The sequence below is a fragment of the Panthera leo genome, chromosome A1 (genome assembly GCF_018350215.1).
Source record: "Panthera leo isolate Ple1 chromosome A1, P.leo_Ple1_pat1.1, whole genome shotgun sequence".
Lineage (NCBI taxonomy): Eukaryota > Metazoa > Chordata > Mammalia > Carnivora > Felidae > Panthera > Panthera leo.
In genome coordinates, this window is record NC_056679.1 from 83531891 (window position 1) to 83551484 (window position 19594).

Sequence of the window (19594 nt, forward strand, 5' to 3'; positions counted from 1 at the left end):
ATGTAGTATTTTCTGCTTAATTTAGACTGAATTTATTTTTGTTAAGAAATAAATTCCCTTCAGTTTAGAACCTTAGGTAATCACATTTTAAATTCCAACTTATTTCAATTGTAAACTTTTCTAGTAAAGACTAAATGCTTAATGATAATTTGGCCACTGAAGCAGTGAATATCTTCCTTTTATTCCAAATTTGAAAATTCAGTTACATGATATGTGGTAAATCTTTCATCTTAAGCAAATGCTTCCTTTTAAAAAGTATTACTATATTATTGTAGTTTCTTGTGATGAGAATATTGTCCACTGTATATTTGAAGAAAAGTGATACTTTTGTCATTCCCAAATCAAGTTTTTAATCAAGTTCTTAATAGTCTATAAATCTCTAAAAGCTCACTTAGATTAAGTATAAAAATATACAAACTTATATGAAACCTTCTGAAGTGCAGATCTTTTATTTTGGAAAAAAATAACTATTTCCTTTCAAATGCATCAGTCATCTATTACTATCATGCTTGGGGTAATACTTCTTGTATGTTTATTCTAGCCTCCTTATTTACATCTGATTTCAGAAAATAAAGATTATAACTGAATTATCCCATAAACGAACACTGATGACCATTCACTGATAGCGTTCAGGAGTAGAGTTAAGCTGGATATAATGGTAGGACTTTTGTAGTCTAGTGACTAAACAGATATATCTATTTAAAAATGTGGTAGAGAAAGGCTAACTAAAATCAATCCCTCAATCCTGGTTCAGTAGAATTATGACAATGCTAAATGTATAATGAAATGTCCATAACAGAAATTATCGTATAAAACAGTAATAATGGCTTGGCTTTTGGGAATGTAAAATTTGAGTGTTTTGAGGAATGATTTGCAATTGGCTCAGATTGATTACTCATCACTTAATAGTGTGTAATTCCCATCAATATTTTTATAAAATGGCTCTGATTCTTTAATTTGCCTCTCTCCAGTCATAGTTATTTTTCCTGGGATAGACCTGTAATAAAATTGTTTTCTTTTGATTCATCTAGATGTTTTCAGGCTCCCTCTCATAAAAGATATAAAATTTCCTCTCTAACGGTGTGAAGGCATCTAATTCCATGCAGATTTTTATGCCTAGTCTCTACATCTATCACCTTCCCTGAAAATTGGGAAACAGAAAAACCAGTATTCACTATTTTAGAGTATATATATATATATATATATATATATATATATATTCAGTAAAATCTTGGTTTGTGAGCATAATGTGTTCCGGAAACATACTTATAATCCAAAGCACTTGTATATCACAGCGAATTTCAGGAACCATTGCCTCAGTTGTGATCATGCAACATTCAGAGTCATGTACTACTCGTATTACAAGACATTGCTCATTTATCAAGTTAAAGTTTATTTGAAATCTTTGCTTCTCTTTGTTTATTCAAATATACATTTATTTAAAAGCATTTATTTAAATAAACCCAGAAAAGGTATCGCATTTATTGTACTTTTGTCCTTTGTCTTGTTTTCCCATTTTGGGGATATATCTAAGCATTAAAACTATTATACTGAATAATTCCATTAAATTTGACTCTTTCCAGTATCATTTCTACATATCAGTAAAGCCTTATTGGGGGTTCTTGGATGGTGCAGTAGGTTAAGCATCCTGCTTCAGCCCAGTCATGATCTCAAGGTTTATGGGTTTAAGCCCCACATTGGGCTCTGTGCTGACAGCTCAGAGACTGGAGCCTGCTTCAGATTCTGTGTCTCCCTCTCCATGCCCCTCCCCCACTCACATTCTGATGGTCTCTTAAAAATAAATAAAACATTTAAAAAATTAGAAAAAAAACCTTAGTGCCCACAAATTAGGATAAAATATATGGCCTTTATCTTTATTGAAAAAATTACCACAAAGAAAACAAAAAGAGTGATCAGTAATATACAATTGTTTTGTCAAATCTCAATTATTTTAATCTTCTAGGTTATTTTAGTGCTTGTCTTCAATCCTGAAATAATATTGCCCTTAAGGTGTAAAAAAGGTGAAATTGGTCTTCTTATGAGACTGCAGGACTGAGAGTTTCCTCTACATTTTTACAGAACAGATCCTCTCAATTACTCTTCCCATGGTCCCTATCACCTCTTTTTTTTTTTTTTCAAGGCTGTAGATTGAGCATTTGGGTTGAACATTTGGGTAAGCATGGTGTAGAAGACAACAAGAACCTTGTTGTCTCTTGGAGATTGGAGAGATCTTGGGTATAGATAAGTGTAAACAAAGGGTGCATATTAGAAAGTCACCACAGCGAAGTGGGTGCGGTGTGTCAAATAGGCCTTCTTCCTCCCTTCTGCTGAGTGCATGCTGTAGATGTCAAGGAGAATGTGGCCATAGGAACATGTAATGCCAATTAAAGGAAACACAATCAATAGTGTGGTGCTTCCAAACACTGTATTCTGAGGCTGAGATGCCCATGCAGACCAGTACCATTGGCCAGGCCCATGCAGGCCAATATGTCCGGTACATCACAGAAGAAATGGTTGCCAGTTCTGGATTGACAGTAAGGTAAATGGAGGGCATATACAGTGTGGGCACAACAGTTGATTGAGCCCATTATCCAGGATCCCATTAGCATCAACACACAGACTCTTTTACTCATATGAATGGGATAGTGGAGAAGAAAGCAAATAGCCACCTAGCTATCATATGCCATAGTGGTCAATAGTAATCCTTTTGCACTTACTAAAGTCAAGATAAAGAAGCTCTGAACCCCTCAGCCAATGAAAGAAATAGACTTGTTTTGAAAGAGATAATTGGACACCATCCTGGGGACAATGGTGGAGATGTAGTTCAGGTCCACGAGGGAGAACTAAGTACAAAATGCATGCATGCATGGAGATAGGTGTCCAGGAGGATGAGGATGATCATGGACAGGTTGTCAAAAAGAGAAAATAAGAGAATGAGAAAAATTAGAATGAATAACTGTTCAATTCTTCCTATATTACTATAATTTATCTCAAGAAGATTTTAAGATCTCTTGTTTAGGTGATAGTGAGAATTATCAAATAAACTAACATCATGTTTTATAGTACCATTATATATTATATATGTAACCAATAAATTCTAATGATGGAACAATGCCATCAATGCATGTCCCCAAACATAAAACATAACTATGTTGAATGGGGAGAGAGGGAAAGAGGAAAAAGTGGGTGATGTAGTGAGGGGCAACATTCCATCCACAGTGGCCTAAGGTACAAATTATGGTCTCATATTTGGATTTATGAGTCAACCATTAGAAGATAAGCATATTGTTTACAATATCAAGAAAGTACTGGGAAAAATTATGAAATAATTTGAAGTATTTTCCTTAGGGGTCTGGAGGTGTGGGTTATGGGAATACCAGTTTACCCTGTAGTTGGTTGATGCCCTGTCAATGCATTATTTGAATAAAATATGGAAATTATATAAAAGGTCTTTCCATTAATAAATTGCATGTACTCAAATTATTGGCTATGTCAATGCCCAAATCCACTGTGAAAAAACCTACAGCATTTCCCTGGGTCTATTAGGAGCAATTAATTTTCAATTGTTGTGCAATAACTGTCAACATTCAGAGGAAAAATTGAGAGTGCTAGTTTTGTTTATAAGTTGTCATTTGGATGAGCATAAAACCAGCATATTAGACTAGTATCATAAAGTAATTTATATTATTAGTTTCAATTATTGACAAGATTAAAAATGTAATATTTTTAATTACCAAGGAAATTAAAATTGCTAGTACTTATATCATTTTGATTATTTTTTAATTTGTTTATTTAAATTCATGTTAATTGATATACAGTGTAGTATTGGTTTCAGGAGTTGAATGCAGTGATTCATAATTTCCATATAACACCCAGTGCTCATCCCAAAACGTGCCCTCCCTAATGCCCATCACCCATTTAGCATATATACCACCGACCTCCCCTCCAGCAACTCTCAGTTTGTTCTCTGTATTTAAGAGTTTTTTATGGTTTGTCTCCCTATTTGTTTTTATCGTTATTTCTCCTTCCCTTCCCCTATGTTCATCTGTTTTGTTTCTTAAATCCCACCTATGTGTGAAATCATAGGATATTATGTCTTTCTCTGACTGACTTACTTTGCTTAGCATATTACACTCTAGTTCCATCCACATTGTTACAAATGGCAAGATTTCATTCTTTTTGATCACCAAGTAGTACTCCATTGTATGTATATACCACTATACTTTATCCATTCATCAGTTACTGGATGGCTCTTTCCAGTGGGCTCTTTCCATTTGGGCTCTTTCAACAATACGCCTATTGTTGATAGTGATGCTATAAACAATGGGGTGAGTGTGCCCCTTCGAATCAGCATTTCTGTATCCCTTGGATAAATACCTAGTAGTGAAATTCCTGAGTCATAGGGTAGTTCTATTTTTAATTTTTTGAGGAACCTCCATGCTGTTTACCAGAGTGGATGCACCAGTTGACATTCCCAATAACAGTGCAAAGGGTTCCTCTTTCTCCACCTCCTTGCCAACATCTGTTGTTTCCTGAGTTGTTAATTTTAGCCGTTATGACAGGTACGATGTGGTATATCATTGTAGTTTTGATTTCTATTTTCTTGAATTTGAGCTGATGTTGAATATCTTCTCATGTGTTTGTTAGTCATCTGGATGTCTTCTTTGGAAAAGTGTTTATTCAAGTCTTCTGCCTATTTCTTCACTGGATTATTTGTTTTTTGGGTATTGAGTTTGATAAGTTATTGATAGATTTTGGATACTAATCCTTTATCTGATATGTCGTTTGCAAATATCCTCTGTCATTCCATTGGTTACCTTAATTTTATTGATTGTTTTATTCACTTCGCATAAGCCTTTTTATCTTAATGATGTCACAATATTTCATTTTGCATTTACTTCCCTTGCCTACAGAAATGTGGCTCGTAAGAGGTTGCAGCAGCCAAGGTCAAAGAAGTTGCTATCTGCTTTATCTTCTAGAATTTTGACGGTTTCCTCTCTCACGTTTAGATCTTTTATCCATTTTGAATTTCTTTTTGTGTATGGTGTAAGAGAGTGGTCCAGTTTCTTTCTTCTATCCGTCGCTGTCCAGTTTATTCGTGTAGGGAAATGCAACCAATTTCTGTATTTAATTTTATACCCTGTGACTTTGCTGAAATCACAATCAGTTCTAGCAGTTTTTTTTTTTTGGTGGAGTGTTTCGAATTTTCCATGTAGATTATCATGCCATCTGTGAAGATTTAATGTTTTATCTCTTCTTTGCTAATTTGTGTACATTTTATTTCTTTTTGTTGTCTGATTGCAAAGGCTAGAACTTCCAGGAATATGTTGAACAACAGTGGTGTGAGTGGACATCCCTTGTGCTCCTGACATTACAGAGAAAGCTCTCAACTTTTCCCCATTGAAGATGATATTAGCTGTGGGCCTTTATTCTATGGCTTTTATGATGCTGAGGTATGTTTCTCCAACCCCAAATGTCTTAAGGTTTTTTATCAAGAAATAGTGCTGTATTTTGTCAAATGCCTTGTATGCACCTGTTGTAAGGATCATATGGTTCTTATCCTTTCTTTTATTATTGATTGATTGATTGATTGATTTTCTATTATTGAACCAGCCCTGCAGCCTAGGAATAAATCCCACTTGATCATGGTGAATAATTCTTTGGATGTACTGTTGAATTTGATTTTCTAGTATTTGTTAGGAATTTGTGAATCCAGGGACATCAGGAATATCTGTCTGGTGTCTTTATTGGGTTTTGTAATCAAGATAAGTCCCTCTTCATAGAATGATTTTGGAAGTTTTCCTTCTCTGCCTATTTTTTGGAATAGTTTGAAAATAATAGACATGAACTCTTCTTTAATGTCTGGTAGAATTCCCCCAGAAATCCATCTGGTCCAGGACTCTAGTTTGTTTGGAGATTTATTATTACTGATTAAATTTCTTTCCTGGTTATGGGACTGTTCCAATTTTCTACTTCTTCCTGTTTGAATTTTGGTTTTGTGTGAGCTTCTAGGAATTTGTCCATTTTTTCCAGGTTGTCCAGTGTGTTGGCATATAATTTTTCATAATATAATTTCTCTTATAATTGTTTATATTTCTGTGGTGTTTATCTCTCCTCTTTCATTTGTGATTTTATTTATTTGAGTCCTCTCTCTTTTCTTTTTGAGATGTCTGGCTAGGGGTTTATCAACCTTTGTATTTCAAAAACCCGTGTTTTGTTTCATTGATCCTACTGTTTATATATATATATATATATATATATATATATATATATATATAATTTATTTCATGTCTAATCTTTATTGTTTCATTTTTGCTGGCTTTGTGCTTTATCGTCTGCTCCTTTTCTAGCTCCTTTAGGTGTAAGTTTAGGTTGTGTTTCAGGCCTTTCTGCCTTCTTGAGATAGGACTGAATTGAGTTGCAATGTAATTTCTTCTCAGGACTGTTTTTGCTGCATCCCAAAGGTTTTGGACTGTCATGTTTTCATCTACATTTGCTTCTTTGTATTTTATCTTTATTTCTTATTTACTTTGTTGGTTAAACCATTAATTCTTTAGTAGGATGTTCTTTAACCTCGCTGTATTTGAGCCCTTTCCATTTTTTTTTCCTGGTTGATTTCTAGTTTCATAAATTTGTAATCTGAAATTTTTCATGGTATGATCTCTATTTTCATATATTGAGGGCTAATTTCTGACCTAGAATGCAATCTATTCTGGAGAATGTTCTATTTTCCCTTTAAAGGAATGTTTATTCTGCTGCTTTGGGATGAAATGTTCTAAAAAATAAGTTAAGTCCATCAGGTACAGTGTGTTATTCAAAGCCATTTTTTCCATTGTTTCTTTGTTGATTTTCTGCTTAGATGATCTGTCCATTGTTGTATGTGGGGCATTAAAATCTTGTACTCCTATGCCCATGAATTTCTTTATGCTTGTGATTGGTTGATTTGTATATTTGAGTTCTCCAAGTTGAGGCATAAATATTTTCAGTTGTTAGATCTTTTTGATAAATAGACCACTTAATTATGATATAATGCCCCTCATTATCTCGTTACAGTCTTTGTTTTTTTTTTTTTTAAGTTCATTTATTTTAAGAGAAACAAAAACAGTGAGAGTGGGGGAGGGACATAAAGAGAGAGAAAGTTATAATAACAAGCAGGCTGCACACTGCCAGTGCAAGAAGCCACAAACCATGACCTAAGCCAAAATCAAGAGTTGGACACCTAACCAAACGAGCCACCCAGGTGGCTCTACAGTCTTTGTTTTAAAATATACTTTGTCTGATATAAGTACAGATGCTCCAGCTTCCTTTTGATGCCCACTATCATGGCAGATGTTTCTCCATCCCCTCACTTTCAATCTGCAGATGTTTGTAAGCCTAAATTGAGTCTCTTATAGGTATCGTGCAGATGGATCTTTTCCATTCTGATACCCTATGTCTTTGGATTGGAGCATTTAGACCATTTACATTCAGAGTGATTACTGTAAGGTATGAATTTAGTGCCACTGTGTTACCTGTAGAGTTGGTGGTTTTGGTGATATTCTCTGCTCCTTAGTAATCTTTGTTGCTTTGGGTTTTTGTTTTTGTTTTTTTCCTCCACTGGAGGGTCCCCATTAAAATTTCTTGCAAAGCTGGTTTAGTGGTCATTAACTCCTTTAGATTTTGTTTTTCTGGGAAAGTCTTTGTTTCTCCTATTCTGAATGACAACCTTGCTGGATAAGGAATTCTTAGTTGCACATTGCTGCACATTAGCTGCACATTAGCTGTTCAGCACATTGAATATGTCCTGCTACTCTTTTCTGACCTGACAAGTTTCAGAACTTGTCTGCCCTCACCCTTATATGTGTAACCTTGCAGGTTAAGGACATTTTGTCCCCAGATGCTTTCAGAATTCTCTCTTTATTTTTGTATTTTGAAAATTTCCTTATGACATGTCACTATGCACTCTGGGGCCAGCCTCCCAGGAGTACACACCACAGCTCTGATATAGAGAAAGTTGCACAGTTCCAAAATCTCAGCGTTCAAGCTCCAATCAGCTTTTGAAAAACAAAACAAAACAAAACTGGAACACTCAGTACTCCTCACTCCCCAGTCCATGGTCCAGAAAGGATTTCCTCTTGTGCTAACTTAATGCAACAAAATTGCAACCCCTCTCTCTTTCTCCCTCTTTTGTCTCTGTAAAGAAAGGGTTCCTTCCTCTCTGCAGTGCTACCATTTTTTCTCTCCTGGAATTCACATCTACACATCTTGCACTGCCAAGCTGTTTCCCCCTGTCATAGACTCTAAGTCTAGAGTTCTTTCTTGTCTAGCAAGAGAGCGGGACGCAGGATTAAAATGCAAGAGAAGACTAATGTCCGGGAAAAGACAAGAACGCCAAATAAGGGTCTTTGCCCCATTTTTATTAGGAGCAGAAGTCTTACAAACATGGTGATGGACTTGTACAAAGACACAATGAATCTGTGAACATTAACTCACGGACATGAGGGAAAGGGGATCTTGAAGATATTCAGGGTTAAGGGTTTGGGTTAATACAAAACAAAATCCTGATGCCATGCAACTGGGCAGAAGGTTGTTTACAGGGGACATGTGGCACCACCTCTGTTTATCTTAGCTAGACTAAGGAATAAGACAGATAGGACACTTGACCTCAGGGTTAACAAGGCACCTTTGTTGTGTTAATCATCTTCTCCCTGGGCAGCTTCACCAGCAGTGCAGTGCAGTGGTCTATAGCTCAGGCTACCTGTTTACCTAACTTGGTCCTCCCTTCCTGTGAAAGTAGCTTTCTGCTATAGTACTAAATGGTGGGGGGGGGGGCACTTCCTCCCTGAATTCCTAATCTAGTTTATTTCATATACCTATATTCTATATTGGGGCCTTTGCCTCTCTATACTGGGGCTTCTGCCCTCCCTTCTCTATACTTATTTACCTAACCTTGTTTATCCAAACTTGGGTGTGAGCATCCCACCCATTGTAATTCTTTATGCCTTGTTAACCCATTGGTGTAAGCCCAGGAAATTTCTAGGCTTATTCCCCACACTTCTCCATTGTGTAGTCTTGGCTCCTATGCTAGACAATTGACAATATATGTAGGGTTTTATTTCTGGACTATTCTGCTCTATTGTTCTATGTGTCACTTTATGCCAATACCATAACTCTTTTGATTACTGTAACTTTATAATATAGTTTGAAAGCAAGGGTTGTTATGACTTCAGTGTTGTTCTGTTTTCTCAAGATTATTTTGGCTATAAGGAATTTTTTGTGGTTTCCTAATTTTAGAATTATCTGTTTTAATTCTGTGAAAAATGCCATTGGAAGTTTTATAGGGATTTATTTGAGTCCATACATTGCTTTGGGTAATATGGATATTTTAACAACATTAATTCCTCCAATTCGTGAGCATGAAATATGTTTTCATTTATTTGCATTTTCTTGAATTTATTTTACCACTGTCTCATAGTTTTCACTGCACATGTCTTTCATTTCCTTGGTTAAATTCATTATTAGGTTTTTTTTCTTCTTTTTGAAAAAATTTCAAAATATTCTTTTTGACAGTCTGTAGTTAGTGCATTAAATGAAACTAATTTTTGTACATTGATTTTGGTAACTTTAACTTTATTATATCTAAAAGTTTTTTTTAGAGTCTTTAGGATTTTCTATATATAAAATTATATCATTTATAAATAGTGACAATTTTATTTCTTTCCTTCCAATTTGGATGTCTTTTATTTATTTTTCTTATCTAATTACTCTGGCTAGGTCTTCTAATACTATGTTGAATAAAACTGGTAAGATTGGCCATCTTTGTTTTGTTCCTGAACTTAAAGGAAAAACTTCCAGCTTTTTGTTGAGTATGATGTTAGACGTGGGCTTATCATATATGGTCTTTCTAATATTGAGGTATGTTACATGTATATCCACTTTGTTAAGAGTTTTTTATCATATATATATATGTATATATATAACATATATATATTGTTATCATATATTTTATCACATATTTTTATCATATATATGTATATATGTATTTATATGTATATGTATATATATATGTATATATATGTGTGTGTGTGTATGTGTGTGTTAATTTGTTTTTTAATTCTTTCTTGTCATCTACTAAGATAACCATATACATTTTATTCTTCATTTTGTTAATGTGATGTATCATGCTGATTGATTTACAAATGTTGAAACATCCTACGTTCCTGTAATCAATGCCACTTGGTCATGGTGTATGAATCTTTTAGGGTATTGTTGAATTCAGTTTGCTAATATTTTGTTGATGATATTTTGTACCTATATTCATCAGAGATATTAATCCCTAATCTTCTTTTCCTGTGACATCCTCGTGTGTGTGTGTGTGTGTGTGTGTGTGTGTGTGTGTGTGTTTTAACAAGGTAATACTGTCTTATGTAAGATGGGTTTGGGAATATTTTTCCTTTTTCAATTTTTGGAAGAGTGTGAAAGGGATTAGTATTTAATCTTTAAATGTTTGGTAGAATTCACCAGTGAAGATTGCTGGTCCTAGACATTTGTTTTCTGAGGTTTACATTAAAAAAAAAATTATTACTGATTTAATCTCCTTCCTAGTGATCAGTAGATTCAGGTTTTCTACTTTTTCATGTTTCAGCTTTGGAAGATTCCATGCTTTTAAAATATGTCAATTTCTTTTAGATTGATAAATGTGTTGATGTATAATTATTTATACTAATATTTTATAAAATTTTGTATGTCTTTGTTATCAGTTGCAAATTGTCCTCTTCTCATTTCTACTTATTGCAACCCTCTCTCTTTCTATCTTAGTGAGTCTAACTAAAGGTTTGTCAATTTTGTTTATCCTTCCAAAGAACAGCTCTTGGTTTCATTGTTCTTTGAAACTTTTCTTTTTTTACTCTTTATTTTATTTACTTCTCTGATCTTTGTTATTCCCTTCCTTCTCCTCATTTAGGCTTTGTTTGTTCTACTCTTTCTAGTTACTTTGGATGCAAAGTTTGATTGTTTATTTCAGTTTTTTCATGTTTCTTGAGGTAAACCTGTAGCTCTATAAATTTCTCCCAAAGAATTGATTCTATTACATTCTGTAGATTTTGATATGTTTTATTTTATTTTCATTTGTTTCAAAGTAAAGTTTGATTTCTTCTGTGATTTATTTGTTGTCTCATTGTTCTGTGGCATGATTTCCAATCTCCACATATTTGTGTTTTTCAACTTTCATCTTGTGATTGCTTTCTATTTTCAAATCATTCTGGTAGAAAAAAAATATTTCAATAACCTTAAATCTATTGAGGCTTATTTTTTGGCCAAATATAATCTATACTGGAGAACGATTCATGTGCACTTGGAAAGAATATGTATCAAGCTTTTTGGGGAGGGAATGTTCTGTGTATATTTATTAAGTCCATCTGCTTTAATGTATTTCCTATGGTCACTTTGTATTTAATTTCTGTCTGGATGGTTGGTTAATGGAAGTAAGTGGGGTATTAAATTCCCTGCTATTTGTTGTATTTTTCTCCTTAAGCTTCTTAATATTTGCCTTATATATTTAAGTGTTCCTATGTTGGGTGCAGAAAATTTAGAAATATTAAATATTTTTGTTGGGTTGACCTCTTTTTCAGTGTGTAGGGAACATCTTTGTTATTATAATCTTTGTTTAAGGTCTGTGATGTCTAAAAGATAAATAAGTAAAATCTATGTGGTCTGATATAAATATAGGTACCCAGGATTTTTGGTTTTTCATTTGCATGAAACTTTTTAAGCTATTCCTTCACTTTCAGCATATTCACTTTCAGCATATATATATATATATATATATATATATATATATATATATTCTTTTCAGAAATATAAAAGCGAAAGAAGTCACCACCACCAAACTGGCCAAAAAAGAAATGTTAAAGGTATTTCTTTAAAGTGAAAAGAAAAGTACTAGTTAGTAGGAATAAAGTATATGAGACTAACATTTCACTTGTAAAACTACATACATAATAAATGTAGTGGGTCAATTACTTATAAAACTAGTTTAAAAGTTTAAAGGCAAAGTAATAAAAATAACTTTAACTGCAATAATTAGCTAAGGAACACACAAAATAAAGAGATGTAAAATATGATGGCCAAACAAATTAAATATTGACAAGGAAAAATGTTCAGTTTTAGGGACACCTGGGTGCCTCAGTCAGTTGGGCATCCACCTTTTGGGTTTGGCTCAGGTCGGAATCTCACAAGTTCATCGGATCAAGCCCCATGATAGATTCAGTGCTGACACTATGGAACCTGCTTGTGATTCTCTCTCTCCCTCTCAATCTTTCCCTACCCACTCATTCTCTGTATCTGTCTAAAAATAAATAAACATTTTAAAGATGTTAAGTTTTAGAATGAACTCACACTTACCTTGCTATCAACATAAATTAGGGTTTTATATGTGAGCCTCATTATGGCCACAAAGAAAATTCCTATTGTAGATACACAAAAACCTATGCATCACATTAGAGAAAGCCATCAAACCGAAAGAGAGGAAAACTAGACAAGAAAAAAGGAAAATAGAGGAACTAAAAACAGTCAGAAAACTGTTTGTAATTCGTAAAATGACAATAATTACATAAATATCAATAATTACTTTAAATGTAAATGAACTAAATTCTCTAATCAAAAAGACACCAAATGGCTAAAGAGGTATGCTGCCCAAAGCAACTCACTAATATTTAAGGATCTTAATGAAGCCTTCAGTTTTACTGAATTGATTTATTTGATATAAGATTTTTTTGGTTGAATCTTTAGGATTTCTGTGTATAAGATTATGCCATCTAAAACACAGAAAATTTTACTTCCTTTATGATTTAGATGCCTTTCTTATTTTTTTTCTGACCAGATTGCTCTGGCTAGGATAAGAATAAGAATGATAAACTGTTGAATAAGAATAATAAACAGTATTATATGAAGAATTTTTGCATTTATATGATTTTTTAAATGATTTTGTTCAAATTCCAGTTAGTTAAAATATAGTGTGATATTACTTTCTGGTGTACAATCAACATTGAATCAATACTGAGTCAGCACTTCCATTCAACATCCTGTGCTAATCACAGCAATTGCTCTCCTTAATCTCCATCATCTAGTTAACAGAGACCCCCAACCACCAACTCCTCTTTGGTAGCCATCAGTTTGTTCTCTAAAGTTAAGAGACTGTTTCTTGGTTTTCCTCTCTCCATATATGTTGCCATATTATAATTAGTTTTGCTTCTTAAGTTGCACAGATAAATGAAATGATCTGGTATTTCTATTTCTCAGATTGACTTATTTTTGTAGACTCTGGGTCTGGAGTTCTTTCTTGTCCAGCAAGAAAGCAGGATGCAGGATTAAAAATACAAGAGATGGTTAATGTCTGGGAGAAGACAAGAGCCCTGATTAAGGGTTCTTCCTCCGTTTTTATTAGGATCAGAAGGCGTACAAACATGATGATGGACGTGCACAAAGATATAATGAAACTTTGAACATTAACTCATGGGCATGAGGGAAAGGGGGTTTTGAAAGTATGTGGTGTTAGAGGTTTGGGTTAATACAAAACAAAACCCTGGCCCTGGGCAGAAGGTTGTTTACAGCAGATGTGAGGAACCACCTCTGTTTACCTAAACTGGTCTAGTGGGCAAGAAAGACAGAGAATGTTACCTCAGGGTCAACAAGGCACCTTTCTTTTGCTGATTAGCTCCGCTCTGGACAACTTTGCACCACAGCGGTCTATAGCCTTATTTACCTGTTTACCTAATTTGGTCCTTCTTTCCTGTGAAAGCAGTTTTCTGCTATAGTACTAAGTTGGGGGACGTTTCCACCCTGAATACCTAATCTTGTTTACCTCATATACCTTTGTCCTATACTGTAGTTTTTGCCCCACCCTATCTATACTGGGGCTTCTGCTCCACCTTACTTATACGTATTTACCTAATCTTGTTTACCCAAATTTGGGTGAGAATATCCTATGACTTTTTAATTCTTTATGCCTTGTTAGCCCATCAGGGTAGGCTCAGGGAATTTCTAAGCTTATTCCCCACAACTTATTTCACTTAGCATAATACTCTCTAGCTCAACCTTTGTCATTGCAAATGACAAGATTTCATTCCTTTTATGGCTGAGTAATATTCCAATGTATAGACATAAATAACATTTATTTATTCATTCATCAGTTGACGGACATTTGGACTGTTTGCATCATTTGACTATTGTAGATAACACAGCTATAAACATTGGGATGTGTGTACCTCCTTTGAATTACTAGTTTTATATTTTTTGGGTAAATTCTTAGTAGTGTCGTTGCTGTATGTTAGGGTAGTAGTGATTTAAATTTCTGAAGAAACCCCATAATGATTTCCAGAGTGGCTGCACAAGTTTGCATTCCCACCAATAGTTCAAGAAGGTTTTCTTCTGTCCACATCCTCACAATCACCTGTTATTTCTCTGATTTTAGCTATTCTAACAGGTGTGAGGTGATATTTCATTGGAGTTTTTATTTGAATTTCCCTGATGATGAATGATGTTGAGCATCTTTTCATGTATCAGTTGGCCATCTGTATGTCTTCTTTGGAAAAATGTCTATTCGTGACTTCTGCCCATTTATTAACTAGATTATTTGGTTTTTCTGGATGTTGAATTGTATAAGTTATTCATATATTTTATTGGCTATATCATTCAGAAACATCTCCTCTCACTCTGTTGCCTCTTAGTTTTGCTGACTGTTTCTTTTGCTGTGCAGAAGCTTTATATTTTGATATCCCAATAGTTTATTGTTTGCTTTGCTTCCCTTTCCTCAGGAGACATGTCTAGAAAAAACTTGCTCCAGCTGATGTCATAAAAGCTATTGCCTATGTTCTCTTCAAGTATTTTAATGGTTTCAGGTCTCATATTCAGATCTGTAACCAATTTTGAATTTATTTTGTGTTTGGTGTAAGAATGTGGTCCAGTTTCATTCTTTTACATGAAGCTGTCCAGTTCTCCCAACACCATTCGTTGAAGAGACTATCTTTTTCACACTGGCAATTCTTTCCTGCTTTATCAAAGTTTAATTAGCCATGTAGTTGTGTATTAATTTCTGGGTTTTCCATTCTGCTTCATTGATCTGTGTGTCTATATTTGTGACAGTACCATAGTGCTTTGACCACTACAGCTTTGAAAGAAAGGGTAATATTCATATGATCATTTCAATAGACACAGAAAAAGTATTTATTATGAACATCCATTCATAATAGAAAATCTCAACACAGTAGATTTAGAGGGAACACATCACAACATGATAAAAATCATATATAAAAAACAAAAGTAAAGTTAATATCATCATCAATAGGGACAAACTGAGAGCTTTTCCTATATGACCAGGAAAGAGACAGGGATATTCACTTTCACCACTGTTATTAAACATATTACTGGAAATCTTAGCCACATCAATCAAATGACACAAAGAAATAAAAGACATCCAAGTTGGCATGGAAGCAGTCGACTTTAACTCTTTGCAAATCACATGATATTCTATATAGGAAACCAGAAAGATTCCACCAAAAAAACTGCTAGAACTGGTTAACAAATTTAGCAATGTCACAGGATACACAAAGCACAGGGGCCCCTGGGTGGCTCAGTCGGCTGAATGACTGACTTCATCTCATGGCATGATCTTGTGGTTCATGAGTTCAAGCCCCACATCAGGCTCACTGCTGTCAGTTTCTCCACTCAGAACCCCCTTTTATCCTCTGTCCCTCTTTCTGCCCCTTCTCCAAATAAATACATATTAAAAAAAAACAATTAAACACAGAATGTTATTTCATTTTTATACACCAATAATGACACAACATAAAGAGAAATGAAAAAATCAATCCCATTTACAACTACAAAAAAACAATAAGATACCTATAAATAAACTTATCTAAATATGTGAAAAAACTATCCTTTGAAAATTGTAAAACACTGATGAAACAAATTAAAAATGACACACACACACAAATTTCAAGATATGCCATCCTCATGGATTGCATGCACAAATATTGTTAAAATGTCTATACTACCCAAAGAAATCTACACATTTAATGCAATCTATATAAAAATAACAACAATTTTCACAGAGTTAGAACAAACAATACTAAAATTTGTATGGAACCACAAAAGACCCTGAAAAGCCAAACAAGCTTGAAAAAGCAAAGCAAAGCTGGGGTCATAAGAATTATGGACTTAAAGTTTTATTATATAGCTGTAGTGATCAAAACAGTATGATACTTGCAGTTATATTCATCAAGGATATTTTTACTTGCTTTTATTGTTTTTCAATGTCCTTATACAACTTTAGTGCCAGAGGAATACTGGCCTCATAAAAATAGGTTTTGTGATTTCCCCTTTTCTGCAATTTTTGAGAAAAGTTTGAGAAAGAGCAATGTTAATTCTATAATTATTTACTTGTGAGTTTTTTAGTTTTTTGGTTTTTTTTTAGAATTCAAAAATGATATCATCTGCTCCAGGCCTTTGTTGTTGTTGTTTTTTTAGATGTTAGGTAAAATATTCTATCTTTTTGCTCATTATTAGTCTGCTCAGAAATTTGATTACTGTATGATTCAGTTTTGGTATGTGTATATACCTAGGAATTTATCTATTCTATGATATCTGTTTTTTGTCATGTAAATAAATTGTTAATAGTAGTCTTTTATAATCTCTTGTATTTCTCTGGTATCAAATATAATATTCCTTCTTTTGTTTATAATTTATCTGTGTACTGAATCTCTTTTTTTCTTGATCAATCAAGCTAGATCTCTTCAGTTAAGATGGTAGAGGAGTAGGAAAACCCTAAGCTTGCCTAGCATTTTGAACACAAATGGATAAATATCAAATGATTCTGAATACACAAGAAGTCTATCTGAGTACTGAGAGAACAAATTACACATCTAGAGGCAGACAAAAGGCCACATCATGGAAGGTAGGAACTGTGGAGTTGTTTTGGGGGAGAAAAGAATTACGGGTGCTGCCAAGAGGAGTAATACCTGATCATGAAGAAAGAAGAATATGAGAGAGAGAGAGAGAAGTATGCAGGGGCTCACACAAGAAAACACTTTCCCCAAAATGCTTGAATGGCTCAGGCTATTGTCACACTCTTGATTTTGGTTCAGGACATGACCCCAGGTTCACGGGATTAAGCCCTGTGTTGGGCTCTGTGCTGAGCATAGAGGCTGCTTAAGTTTCTCTCTCCCTCTGTCCTTCTCCCCCACTTACTCATGCTCTATCTCTCTCTCAAATTAAAAAAGAAAGAAGAAAGAAAGGAAAAGAGAAGGAAAGAAAGGAAGAAAGAAATTTTCCCTAAAACAATTAACTGAGAAAAGGAGGGGGGACTGAATACTGTAAATTTTTATATGCAGTAGAGCTCAAAGTCTGAAATTTTAGAAGTCTGCGCCATCACCAGGGCCATGCCTGGCAGCTTAGTGGTGTTTCTTTGGGGAAGGAGGTCAGAGGCCCAGGATAAGACAGAATTGGCTCAGGATCTTCTAGATTACATGTTGATAAATGTTTCCCATTCCTGGAGTGCATTTAAGAGTCATGGCATGGCATCTCTGGGGACAAAAGTGTTGGTGGTCTCCAACATGTTGCCTGGTTCACCAACATAGTACAGAGATAACTATTGAGGGCTGTAAACCTTGGTGCCAGCTTTTTGCTATGCTTTACCACAAACTCTTAACTTGTGCATGGTTGGATGACCATTCTTCTGGGACAAACTGACACCTGACACAGCATGGTGAGACCCTCCTCCAGAGGATCAGAGTGGGTCTGAGCTGTGCCAGGTTCCTAAAATTTATGGTTTTTAAAAACACATCTATATCCCTGAGATTAAAAAAAGGAGTACTGTGCTGCCTGGCATCCAGAAACCTCAGACATAGACAGGGTGAAGACAGGAATCTGACAGAATCTGGGAACACAAGAGGGGGGAGTGTTTGTTCTGTGAAGTCTTACTATAGATGGAGGGTGTAAAATATCTGCTCTGGGGATGAGAGACTCACACAATGTCATTACCTTCCACACACCAGGACTGACCAACTTCCATGAGCAACAGAGTGCACACTAGTGGAGGCTAGAGCTGTTTACAACAATCACCAAACCCTGACATCTTGCAGGCGTATCTTTATTATGCCAAGTTTACCTGAGAATCAGTGCAACAGGCACCTCACCCAGAAGACCAACACAAGCCCTTCAACTCACTAAGTTCACTGATCATAAAGTGTTGCAGTTTCAGCTCTAGGCAGAACTGGATCTAGCTTCATGTGGGATTTTTGTTTGTTTCTATGTTTGTTTGCTTTTTATTTTGTTTTGTTTTGTTAGCTTCTGGTTTTCTTGTTGTTGTGGTTGTTGTTTTCCTTTTCTTGGATACAGAAAGAGCAAATTTATTTTATTATTTTATTTATTTTATTTTATTTTATTTTTGTTTTATTTCTCTTTTCTCTTCTTTTTTCCAACAAGCTTCTTTTAACATGAGACCGAATCAAAACTAGGATCTATCTTCTTTTATTTGATTTTTTTAATTAAGTGTTTAAAAATTTGTAAATATTATGTTATTTTATTCCTCCTAAAAGAAGAGAAAGAGGGATTAACTCCACAAAAAAAAAAAAAAAAAGAAATCAGGAATAAATTAAGTCTATGAATTTAATCAATAAATCAGATGTCTAAATTAGAATTAAAAAAACTATTATAAGAATTCTATCTGGGCTTGAAGAAAGCATAGAAGACGCTAGAGAATCCCTTACTGCAGAGATAAAAGAGACAAAATCTATTCAGGCCAAGACTAAAAATGCTATAACAAAGATACAAACTTGAATGGATGATAGTGAGGATAGACAAAGTAGAGGAACATAGTAGTGATGTAGAACATAATATTATGGAAAATAGTGAAGCTGAAAAGAAGAGGGAAAAAAAGTAATGGATGAGGAAGGTATACTTAGGGAACTAAGCAACTTATTAAACTGGAAAGCATTTGTATCATAAGAGTCCCAGAAGATGAAGGCAGTGGAAAAGAGGCAGGTTTATGTGAGAAAATAATAGTTGAACATTTCCCTAATCTGGTAAAGGGCACAGACAAAAAAAAAAAAAAAAAACAAAACAAAAAACAAAAAAAACCAAAACAAACAAAAAAAAAAAAAAAAAAAAACAAGAAGCACAGAGAACTCCCATTATATTCAACAAAAGCTGGCCATAACCAAGACATATCATAGTCAAATTCACAAAATACACAGACAAAGAAAGAATCCTGAAAGTAGCAAAACACAAAAAGTCCTTAACCTACATAGGGAGACAGATCAGATTCACAACATATCTATGCATAAAAACTTTCCAGTCCAGAAGGGAGAGGCAGGCTATCTTAAATGTTCTAATGGGGAAAATATGCAACCAATAATACTCTACCCTACAAAACTGTCATTCAGAATAGGAAAGATAAGGAGTTTTCCAGACAAACAAAAACTAAAGGAATTAGTGACCACTAAAATAGCCCTCCAAGCAATATTAAGGGGGACTCTATGAGTGGGAAGGAAAGACCAAAAGTGACAAAGACTAGAGGGGAATATTATCAGAAACACCAACTTTACAGGTAACTTAA

The 19594-nt window shown here is 34.4% G+C and overlaps 1 pseudogene; it reads right to left on the reverse strand.

Annotated features, from left to right (window-relative positions):
- Nucleotides 1-2065: 2065 nt before the first annotated feature.
- The window catches only part of LOC122229519, an 88371-nt pseudogene continuing 70842 nt past the window's right edge, over nucleotides 2066-19594 (reverse strand).